The 12526-nt window shown below is 34.9% G+C and overlaps 1 protein-coding gene across 4 annotated transcripts in view; it reads left to right on the forward strand.

Annotated features, from left to right (window-relative positions):
• The window catches only part of Nlgn1 (neuroligin 1), an 810843-nt gene that overhangs the window by 281965 nt on the left and 516352 nt on the right, over positions 1–12526 (forward strand). The gene's annotated exons all lie outside the window — the stretch shown is intronic.

Here is a 12526-nt window from a genome sequence, read left to right on the forward strand (position 1 = left end):
AAATGAGATCTTCCTCGGCTATCCCTTTGTAATGCCAGACATAGTGTTTCCTTGATGTGCTTATAAATCTGTAAATTTTTTGTTATTATGTTATATGAGATTTAAAAAATAATTTATACACTAAAAGTTACCAATAACTTCAACTTTGTTCTTTGGCACAGCTGTGGTGGGTAGATAACTTCCACTCGTATTAACTGAAGTTACAATTTGCATGTTAGTAGGAAAGTACCTTTTACAGAACCAAATTAGTATTAAGCCATTTGAGAGAATAATTTTTTCTGTATGAGAAAGGCATGGCAATTCAATTTAATAAAGAAATTCTAAATTAGTAATTTTTTCCTGAGTTATGGTGGGTCCATTCTACCCTCTCTTGCTTCATTATTTGCAAATAAGTTTTTTAAATTTTGTTTGAGAAATCAACAGATAATATTCCATGACCTGAACTTGTTTTTTATAAAACTGGTTAGACTATATTTACTGGTTATATTTACTGTTTAGATGTCTCGACTCAATTTAATTTCTCCTTAAAATAAAGTTAACATGCTTCACTAAGGCGTTTTTTTAAGTCCTGTAAATACTGAAACCGATATACAGTACTGCAAATACTACAATCAGACAAAACATGAAACCATGTCTAAAAATAATTTCAGGAAATCAAAAAGTAAAAAATAAAAATGAATTCTTGGATTCAAGTGTATTTTAATTCCAAAGTTAAATGTTAAGTGTTAACAGTGAATCCATGGAGATAGTATCATACTTTGCAGTCTAAGTACTTTTAAGTAGCACAAGGTCTTTCAACATAATTAGCACAGAATATTGAACCCTGCTAGAAATATGGGATTCATCATTAAATTTAGAGGCTTCTTTATCTCGCTAAGTCTAATCATGTGTGCAGAAGACTAATTGTTAATGGCATGCTCTTTATTGCTCATAGCTTTCTTTTATTTTAAATGGAATGGTCTGCTTTGTGAGAAATAATTAGGTTTTATAGGCCTACCTGCATAGAGTCTTTTGTTGAATGTCTTATGGTTTTGCCAATTCAGATCCTGAGAGCAATTAGAGGCTGTGGTGGAACTGTTCCTTAAATCACACATATTGTGTTATTGCTTGCCTTTTATTCTTTTACCTGCAGTAGCAGCTGTAGAAGCCTCACTTACTCACAAGTACATAGAATAATTGTTCACAAATGCAAAATCTTGGTTTGGGAGGCATAAGCCAGGGAGATAAACATATTATATAAGGTAGGCATTGTATCCCGTTATTTGCATTGCTCTTCCAAATAATTTTGTCTCAAACATGGAGTAAAAAGCACTGATCAATTTCTAAAGGAATTTAGTAGTTTCTTTGTTTAAAAAATGATCAGTGTTGGAACCCAAGTAGTAATCTTTTAGTATGTATTTATTCACCCAGAAGCATTTATTTGTTTCTCATAGTATGATGGGAATCATCTGTTGCTTAGTGAAGTAAATAATAGGAACACTTTTCGAAAGCGTGCATAACAATCCTAAAAATCAACATTTCATAGAGTTCAATTTACATGATGAGTCAGAGACTCAACTGGTGAAATCCGATACAAATGTTGTCTAAAATGTTACAAATTTGAATCATATATTGAAAGATAATCACCCATGTTTTTGTGGCAATATTTGCTGAGCTATTTTGGTCACTAGGTTGCCTTGGAATTATCTGCCAAATAACACTGTGATTTGGCAGCTATTTTTCAAGTATGCTCTCGGCGAGTTTTAGTAAACTCTGTACCTATTGTTCCATATCACTTGAATTTAGTGTTTTATCCTCTCAGGATTATCAGTTTAGCCAGTCATTATACACTGAGGCAAGTGTACCCTTGCTGCCAAGTAATTGCTAACAGCCAGGGTACTTTCACTCATGATTTTTTTTTAAGTGGGAAAAGACTTCCTCCAAGCTTTTTACCATTTCAATTGCCAAGCCATCTTTACTCAAATCTGCAGTGTCCGTCATCATCAACCCCAAAGGGCTCTACAACCTTAGACTGTGCATGTAAAAATCAGTGCTGTTTTCAGCTAGTATTCTTCAGAGACTATTTTACTCAAATAATAGAAGCTGAGTGAATATGTGACCTATATCCAGTGTTAAACTTGAAGCTAAGTTTGAACAATGTCACATGAAGTTGCGGTGCCATATATTGGTGGGGAGTGTATCATATTTGATACAGAGAAATAGGTCATTGTAAAAGAAAACAGTGGTGTTACGACATTTTATTTTCTGGGTTTCTTTTGCTTTTTGATTCTTTTCTTGGACAAAGGAAACAGAAAAATGCCTTTGCATTACCTGGCAGATTCTACTTTGTACAATGATATCAGGCAGGCAAAATGTTTTTTGAACATTTTGAACATTGAAGCATACCTGAGGATTTTTACAGTTATATAAGAAGTTGGCCAATTAAAATATTTCTGAAGATTAATTTAGGGAATATTCTTTTATGGAAAAGAGATGAAAAAAATAGAAAACCCAGTAAGAACATGAACACGCATTTTCTGGTGATGAAAATGAAGAGAATACTTATTGTGTTATCATGGAAAAGCCTAGCCTGCTGACACTATTTTGTTAGTTAGTTAGTTAGTTAGTTTATTTATTTATTTGATACATGATAATACTTTCCATTTAGAGCATGATCACATAACCCTCTTCATGCTTTGCTGGGCTCTTGCCTCCTCACACACAAACATATACAAAAGATTTATTTTTGTGTTCATTCTGTGTATGTCTTATGAAAATCAGTTGTAGTCATGATGTTTCTGCAATCTTCAGTGGATCAAATATAGCCAAGGGAAAAATTCTGAATCAGGTTAAGATTATTTGAATAATTTATCACTTAATTTCAGAGAGGTTTAGGAACATGTGTTATAATGATAATTTATAACAGTAAAACTTCAAATAATTTAACTTCTTTTTTCTTTTTTTTGTCTTTTTGAGACAGGGTCTCACTGTGCAGTTCAGCGGGCCTTGAGCTCAGTTTGTACCCCAAGCTCGTTTTGAACTTCAAAGATCCTCCTGCCTCAGCCTTCTGAGTGCTGGGATCACAGTCGGGAGCCACCATGCCCGGTTTAACTACAAACATTAAAATAGAAATAATTTGCATAATGCCTGAAATCAGGCAAGTGATATTTTTGTTCACTAGAAAATGAAAGTTCCTTGTGTTTCTATTTGTAGACATAAAAGTAGTTTATATTTTCATATGTTTTCCTTTCATTATAGGCATATGTAAGCATATTTTATTAAATTTAGGTACTACATTTTATTCCATTATTTTCTCTCATTTAAGATTATAAGATTTTAATGGCAACCAATTTTTTATTTTCATTTGTTATCAGTAGATGTTTCCAGTACATAGTGATCTTCATGGGGAGTGAGTATGCAGACATAACATATCTTCATTGTAGTTTTATCCCCTTTCCCTTCTGTTCCTTCTCCCTCCCTCTATCTCTTGGCCCCTCTTCAACTTTTTTGAAATAGGGTCCCCTTATTTAGTCCAGGCTGGTCTTGAACTCAGTATGTAACCCAGGCTAGCCTCAAATTTGCAGTGATCCTCCTGCCTCAGCCTCCTGAATGCTGGGATTGCAGGTGTGCACCACTACGCCTGGCCCCTTTCACTTTTGCAAAATATTTATTTCCCTATTTCTCATTATCTACCTTTATTTTGCTCTTTATTTATAGTTTAAGTTTCTTATATGAGAGAAACCATGTAATATTTGAGCTTGTGTGTCTGAATTATGTCACTTAACATTGTATAGTCTCTAGACATGTCTATTTTCCTGCAAAAGACTCAAGTTTATCCTTCAAAAGACTCAAGTTTATCCTGCAAAAGACTCAAGTGACATAGTAGCATCCCGTTGTGAAGAAACGCCACGTTTTCTTTATACATTCATCTGATAATGGGTATATCGCCTCCTTCCAAGATTTACCTATCATGAATTTTGCTGCTGTGAACATGAGTGTGCATGGATGTTGGGAGCGGCTGAAGTTGGAACGCAGTTACACGTGCAGGACGAAGGCAGCCTGAGAACATCAGAGCTCCTCAAAGCATATAAACAAGGCAGCGAGGCTGAAATTAATCAGCCTCTTGAGGTTATATAATAAATTCTCTCCTGTTCTGGGGCAGTTCCCCTTCTTGGCTAAGGAAAGAGAAGACCTCCACCTGATCCCAGCTTTTTGTCTTGTCTCTATTTTTTTCTCATTATCACCGCCATTTCTTCCCTGGGTACAGCAAGAACCCAATGGATCCTTACCCACGTATCTGTCTAATGTGATGTCTTTCACTCTTTCAGGAAGACACCTAGCAGGGGAACAGCTGATTTTTAGCTTTTCTGGTGAATATCCATACTGATTTCCATAACATTTGTACTAGTTTACGTTCCCACTAAGAAGGCAGACTTGCTAATACATATGAATTTTCTAGTTTTAAAAAAATAGATGCCTTGTAATTTAAGCCATTCCATGTGATTAGGATTCCAACTGTTTGCAAATGACTCCATTATAAACATTTCCATAACAAATGCTCTTCATATATCTTTTCATATTTGTTTGATTTCTCAATAGTCTAAGTTTCTGGGAATAGATTTGCTGTGCCAAAGGCATTCAAGCAAATAATACAGTTCTACTAAACATTCCCACCAAAAAAATATATGAAAATTTTGTTTTCCACATCCCATGCTAACATTGTCCTTTGTTTTATTCTAATAGATCTAATTGTGTTGTAAATATACTGCCTTGTATTATGTGGCTATCACATTCAACATGCCTTACCAACCCCATAGCTACAAGTAACTGCCTATAGATATCAACCTACCTACTAACATATAAGTCCTACAGAAATAGACTTAGAAATAAGCATACTTATAGTTACAATTATTGAAGTAGTTATAGACACAGATGTAGACAATAGCTGTAGATATAGACAAAGACATACATACTAAGATCTATATATACATATATGTATGCATGTTTATGTCTCTTTCCATAAGAAAGCCTTTGCTTATATAATTTCATCAGCATAAAATCTGATTGCTCCACATTTGTCTTGATTCATCCTGTGAGGCTGAGCTCAGATTCTACTCTATGTACACAATGAGACCTGATTTAATTATTGCCTTGAGAACTCTTACCTCCCTCCTTAGAACTATGGTAGATATTCTCCTCCAATATATCATACTACCTTTTTATTTTTGGTTAGGCCTATCTAAATTTCACTCCTTATAAGAAAGCTTTTTCATTACAGTAACTATGTCTTACCTATCTCTTTATCCATAGGTGTGTTATAATTTGGTAATATTTATTGACTTTAAGAAGATACAAAGTCAGTGTTATATATACATCTGAAATTTCATTCCTGTCTGCCATAAAAGAGCTATTTTTAAGAAACATGTTATCAAGAAAAAATATGATCCTGGGAGTTAAATAATTTGCCACTTAGTTCCTGTGTGACTTTGAGGACAGTCCTCATCTTCAGCTGAACTGATATTTGAAATGAAAGACATAGCAATATTTTTCACAAAGTAGTAATGAGTAATGAACAAGATAATGCTTGGCAAGTGCTTTGTAATTTTTTCTAGAAATGCAAATTATATCATTACTGCAGATAGGGTTTCTGAATTTTTAATTAGCAGAAAGTAAACAAGAACACTGAGTCCCCCTCTCTCAATGTGTACCCAATAATTTGAATCTTAAGAAACTGGATAAGCAGCAAGATTCTAGATGCAAATATTGTGGCCATAGTCCTCCATCAGAAAGTCTTTAGTAAAAGCAAAAAGAACAACGAACTCACAAATAGGGTTATACTCTCGTTCTTGTATGATTGAATAGTTAAATGAATGGCTAAATCTAATTAAGAAACAAAAATTACAACATGCCTGCTGCCAATACTAAACCCAATGGACTGTGAGATGGAGATATGGTAACATTCAAAAATTACTTCACCATTGTTGAATATTAAGAAGATTTGGCCACCTATCTTTAGAAATAAAACAGCCCCTGCAATTGCATTTTGTAATTGTTATTGGTTCAAAAATTAATGACTTTACTGTAGTAAATGGATCATCACAGGTGACAAAGCACAGTTGTAATTAACAAAGACAGGTAAAGCTCCTTATATCTGAGTGAATTTATATTAGTACTTATATAAGAAATTATATTTTGATCATCATAGTTTTACATTTATACCAAGAGTGCTAATTATACACAGTACTGCCCTTAAAATTTTGTAGGACAAGGACAAATATTTAAAAATTATGAAATATGCCAACAAATTGTTGAATATGTCATGACTTTCAGGTTTGATAAGTATGCCTTCGTAATGATCTAGAAGCCCAAGTTTGAATTTATAATTCTCTGACTATTGGGTTTCCACATAAGCCTTTGGCTGGAGAACTTTGGGTTTCCACATAAGCCTTTGGCTCCCTCACTTCTGAGTTGGTCGGTTGCCCTTCTACCCCCAGATCAGCACTGTAACACAAGGGACCCTTAGCTTTACCTACAGTAAATTATCCATTCATGCCCAATAAGTGCCCCTCAGCCTTACAAGATCAAAGCTTATTTCAGACCACTGGTCTAAGAATGTGCCCTCCATTTGTATCTTCCACTTTAAAGATGACCAACCAGGAAAGAGGCCTTCTCATACTCTGGACTGGGCTCATTATCATTAGTACAAGAAATGATGGAGCTGGGGATATAGCTCAGCGGCACAAGCGCCTGACTGGCAAGCACAAGGTCCTGAGTTCGATTCCCGGTACCAAAACCAACCAACCAAACAAAAAATCATAAGGAATGATGGAGTCTTGGGTAACTGTAGAATAGCCTGGAAAGATACTGTAAACTGCAGGTGGATACATCCACTGGCTCCTGCCATCTCTTGTTCCTGAAAAAAACCAGGATTGCAAAGAGCCGTAGTGAAGTTTTCTAAAGTAGAGAGTCCAGGGGCTCCCCTTGCCTAGCTGTAGTCATAGTAAGGATCATACAGTAAGTACTTCAATATATTTCAGAGATGGCAGTCATCTAATGTCAAAAATATTTTAATAGTGCTTATTATGGTTTATGTCTGTGTGTCCCTCCAAAGCCTCATGTGTCCATGGGGCAGGCTTTAAGAGTTTGATTATGGGTGTGAGAGCTGCACCTGCCCTGGGGTGGATAGTTTGCATATGTAAGGAAGAGGAAAAGAGTGCTTGAGGCCATTCCTCCCCCATTCCTCACTGGTGTGTGTTTGTTGCTTTTGCTGTGTTCTGTCACCCTGAGCTGTAGCCCTCTGCCATGTGCCACTCTGCCTTGTAATCTGCCAAGTATGGACTGAAAACTCTACAAACTGTAAGGGAAATAAACCTTTCCTTCCTTAATTTTGGGCATCAGGTATTTTGTCCCAGCAATGAGAGAAAAGTAACCAAGACAGTGCTATTGTTTATTATTTTGTTTTAAAACTATTTACAAGAATGTTTGTATATTTTAGCAAAAGGAAATTTTTTATATATAACTGGTGCATTATTCAACATGTGAATTGTGTTTTAAAATACGGTCCTCAATCATATGATTTCTGTTGTGTTATTTCTGCTTTGTTTCATTTTTAACACATTGCTGGGCTTTTCATTACTGAGAAATCTGTTTCCTACATCAAAGACATAATGTATAGCAAAGAATTTAGATATCAACAAAGCTGCAGCCATGAGTGTGGTGCATTCACGGGTCAATGGAGTCTAGGCTTTGCTATTGTAGAAATCACACCAATTCAGCAATTTTAAACAATGCTGTTTTCTTATTTGCATTGTTTCTACCATGTGTCAGCCAGGTTCTGTTGTCGTAACCCCTCTAACTCTGGAGTCAAGGATGATGGCTGAATCAGTCACTCTTTCTGTCATACAAATTGTAGTGAAGAAGGAAAGTAAAACTACAGCAAAATTTCATTACCTGCTATTTATTTGGCCCAGAATTGACACTTTCTTTTGGCTGTCATTCACTGGCAAAAATTAGACATATTGATTTGGGTACCAGAGGAGATAGAATCAGAATGTATATCAAACTAATAAGCAACAACTCATCCTCTATACTGTACAAATGTGCATACTTATCCTCTGTACTGTACATATGTACATAGGAAAGTAAAAGAAACTTTAAGAAGGATTCCCCCAAATTATTAACAATTGTGTTCTTGAGGTTGGAGTGGGAATGGTAACTACGTTTTAAAAATTATATGTTTTTCCAATATTTGTGTATTTTTAAACAAAAGCTATGAAATAGCTTTCAAGAAGATGTAACTAATAAAACATGCACATTAAAATTTAAGCATAGGGGGCTGGTGATTTAGCTCAGCGGCACAGCGCCTGCCTGGCAAGCGCGAGGTCATGAGTTTGATTCCCAGTACTGGAAAAAAACAAAACAAAATAAAATTGAAGAATATCATTCAGTGATCACCAGTTTTGCTTCTATGTCATGCCAGATTAGGTATGAATATATTTCATTAAATATGAAATTTGGTAGGTACATTACATATCAATATTTAATAAATAAGAATATATAAAATGGTAAGGAAGTTAAATGAACACATCAAAAGATACATTTAAAAATATTACATTTAGATATGATAGAAAAGGGCCAACAAGGTACCCTCTCACTTTTCTTTATTTTCTGCATCATTATAGATTCTGCAACCTTGCTAATACTATCACATTTAACATTTTACCTAATTCTGTGTTATTAGCTATACTTCTACTCACATGTAAAAAACGTTTCAACATGAATTTCCCAGGATTCATGTACTTATTTGCTATCTAGAACATTTCAATGTTTCAGCATTTAAGTATCAAAACGAAAGTTTAAATCCCATGCTTTTGAATTATGTTCAGTTTTTACCTACTTAAAGTGAGTCATATTGCTTAAAAGTAATTTAATTTTCTAAGACTTAGTTTATGAATACTTGATAAGTTTATGCCTGCAACACCATTAAATGCCCCACAGCACACAAGTGCAATGTCTCTGATAGCAGAGGTTTTGTTAAATTAATGAAACCTTAATAATTAAATTTTTAATTGCATTTGTAAATTTTTCATTATGTGAGGATTTTTAACAAGGAAGTGTCTTTTACCTGGAATAGTTTTGGAGGAAATGTATAATTTTGGAGGTATCTAATGCAAACTTAGCAAATGCAAGGCATAATAAAAAGCAGTTAAATTCCATGAGAGAGTACTTAGTTAGTCTATAACAAAATAGGAATTCCTGGTTCTTGCAGTTACCTGGGAATGCAAGCTTGGCTTATCAACATTAAAACTATTTTAAAGCATTCTTCCAGCCAAACTATGTACTCTCATGTGCAAATTTGAATACCTGGCTGAGTTTGAGTCTGTAGAATTCAGATCCTTATCTACTGTACATGAGCACTTATTATTTAATATTTATCTCATTGGGCATAAAGTTCCATAAAGTGCTGTATTCTAAAATTTTCAACTAGCAACACACAAAATTCCAAGAAGCAAAAATTTCCAAGGGAGATAATAGTATTGATTCTATGATGGCCACATTATTTTGTTGAACCTTTTGGATTTAAATGATTCCAGATATCCCTATTTAGGTATTTTATGGATATGAAGCAAACGTGGGTTTATTTGTTTCTGGTGACAGTTAAAGAAAAACCACTACATAACTTGTTTTTCAGGCCAAATGGGAGTAAGGAAGTCCCAGAAGTAAGAACATGGAATACTAAGAAAAAAAAAGTCCCCAATGAAACACAAAACACAAACTGTTAAAGTTACCACCCTCCTTTGTCTGCCGTTCCTGTGCTAATGCATGAAAAGAGGGAGGCCCATTACTCTCCTATTTCTAGGATGAGGTCAGCCAAGGAGTTTAAAGAAAACGGGATGGTGAGGGAACTTCTCCTTTTGACACAAGCACCTTGCCGTCATTCTCATCTGCAGCCTCCCTTGGGGGATGCGGACTAAGAACAGTGGCTGCTTATGTTTGTTACTAAATTGATCTACCAAGGGGCTGGGGATTTAGCTCAGCGGCAAAGCACCTGCCTGGCAAGCGCAAGGTCGTGAGTTCGGTTCCCGGTAAAAAATTGATCTACCAAGATGAGTTACCGTGAACTAGCAGCCCAGCTACGAGAGGAGTTAGGTAACCTGACCAGCAACAGGGCTCTCCGGATGCCTCTCTCCACACTGAGCAGCAGCACTTTCCATTTCCCTCGAGTGGGGTTACTGCTTGTTCCAAGCCTGAAATGGCACTGGGACCAAGGCTAATTGCTAAGTGGGTCGAGTGAGCAAAAGAAGATGGAGGGCAGAGAGCAATATAGGTCATTTCACTTTGGAAGCTGACATTTGTTAAGAGCCACAGTGTGTTATTTGCTTCATGGTTTCTGAAAACTTTAAAAAGTGATCTGAAGCCAGAAAAGGAAGTACATGAACATACATCTCGACTGGATAGCGCTAATTTTATTGTATGTGGTGTGTGCTAATCACCGGGTTGAGTATTTTTACTTCTGATTTTTGGTTTATTTTTTTCACTAGTTCCTTTAATTCTGGTACTTACCTGGTGATGTAACAATTATATTCGGATTTCCAGATAAGAGAACTGGAACTTAAAGAGCACATGGCATGAAGTAGCAGACGGGAGATTCCTCGGCATTTCTGTTTAATTTCAAAGCCTGAGCCAAGCCCTCATTCTTAGCAACTGTCAAGATAGTTGTCCTTAAACTTCTTTTTTTATTAGCACATATTTGGACTGCATAACGATTACATACACTGTGGGCAGTTAGTACGTGTACATAATACATCTTAATTATTTTTTCTTCCCTTTCCCCTCCTCCCCTCTCTCTCCCTCCATCTCTTGGTCCTCTTCTTTTTGTAACAGCTCTAGCATTCTGTTTCCTATTGTCTATCTTTTACTTTACTCTTCAATTTATTTAAACTTTAAGTGTCTCTTATAAGAGAAACCATGTGATAGTTAAGTTTGTGCGTCTGATTGTTTCACTTACCATTATGGCCTCAAGGTGCATTGATTTTCCTGCAAATGACTTGATCTCTGGCTTGTATAAACTGAATTTGTGATCTAGTAGACTCTGCTGGAACTCAGATTCTGACCCTACCACCTGTTATCCATGTGACCTGGAGGAGTTATTTTACTTTGAATCATAAACTTGCTATTGTAAAAAATAGGATGACAGCATTTAAACCCTAAGGTTCTCACTAATATTAAATGAGTCAATATATACAATGTGCTCAGACAAAACGGTGCCTAGCCCATAACTAGGGCACCATAAAGACGAGGCATTGTCTCTATCAGATCATTATTACTGGTAATAAATACTCCACTAATCCTGCAAATCATGAAGAAATCTATTAACATATTATGCTTTTTTCCTTAACACATAATGTATTAAATTTTAAATTTTTAATGTTAAAATGAAAAGTAGACAACCTATTATACAGAAGAGTAATTTTTAAACTTTAAATAATAAATAAATATTAAAAATTAAGAAAAAAAAGAATACAAAGCAAGAGATAAAAAGACACAGAGATAGAGTCAGCAATAGTTGAGTGGTGGCAGCCAAGTCAGAGAAAATGAAATTCTATAAAACAAAGAGACACGAGACCTTCTAAGGTGCTATACTCACCAAATGATACAATTCATTTGTGATTTCAAATGTATTATCCCTTAAAGTTGCATTTTTACAATATTAGTCAAACATGCATATGTTCTTTATCATTACTTAAATGGATGCTAAAATTAAATTTTCCAGAAAATAGCTATCACAGTATCATTGTACACTCTGAGATAGTGTACAATCAGAACAAAGAACTCAAATCCCAAGTGAGCAAAAAACCACACACACACATATACATATATATATGTGTACATACATATATGAGTATATATATGCATATACATATCAGTTTCTCTTTACTCAAACAAATATTTAAATATTTGCACTTTTTGGTTTACATATTACAATGATATGTGGCTTTACCATTTAGTGTTCTTTTATCTTAAAATTATCTATTTTTTTAATCTTTGGGGAGCAAAGAGCTAATAAGATGAGTTAACGAAAAGAGAACAACGCCACAGAGTGTCAGCCTTACATTCTCAAACTTGGTACCTAATTCAGTGAAAATTGTCACTTTGATAAAAGGATTACAAATAATTTCCAATTTAAAAATTATAATAACCCCATGCTCTGTTGCTAGATTGCCTGGTTTACTCCACCAGCTATTGTGTTACTGACTTTGGACAAGTATTTGACCTTTCTGAATTCTTCACATTTAAGGGAATATTAATGTTGATACAAAGTCCTAGTGGGAATTTGGCTAAAATGTGCAAAGTGTTTAGGATAAAGCCTTAAATTCATTTACTCTCAATAAATATTAACTGTTAGCAGTAGCCATTATGAGCATACTTACATTATTTAGTTTACTTTCTATGAAGTATATAGTGTATATGCTTAACAGATACTGTAAAATGTAATTTACTATATACATGAGTATTCTGAAAGTGGTATGTTTTGTATGGTTTGTTG

This window comes from Chinchilla lanigera, unplaced genomic scaffold, assembly GCF_000276665.1.
Source record: "Chinchilla lanigera isolate Chin_1 unplaced genomic scaffold, ChiLan1.0 scaffold00019, whole genome shotgun sequence".
Classification (NCBI taxonomy): domain Eukaryota; kingdom Metazoa; phylum Chordata; class Mammalia; order Rodentia; family Chinchillidae; genus Chinchilla; species Chinchilla lanigera.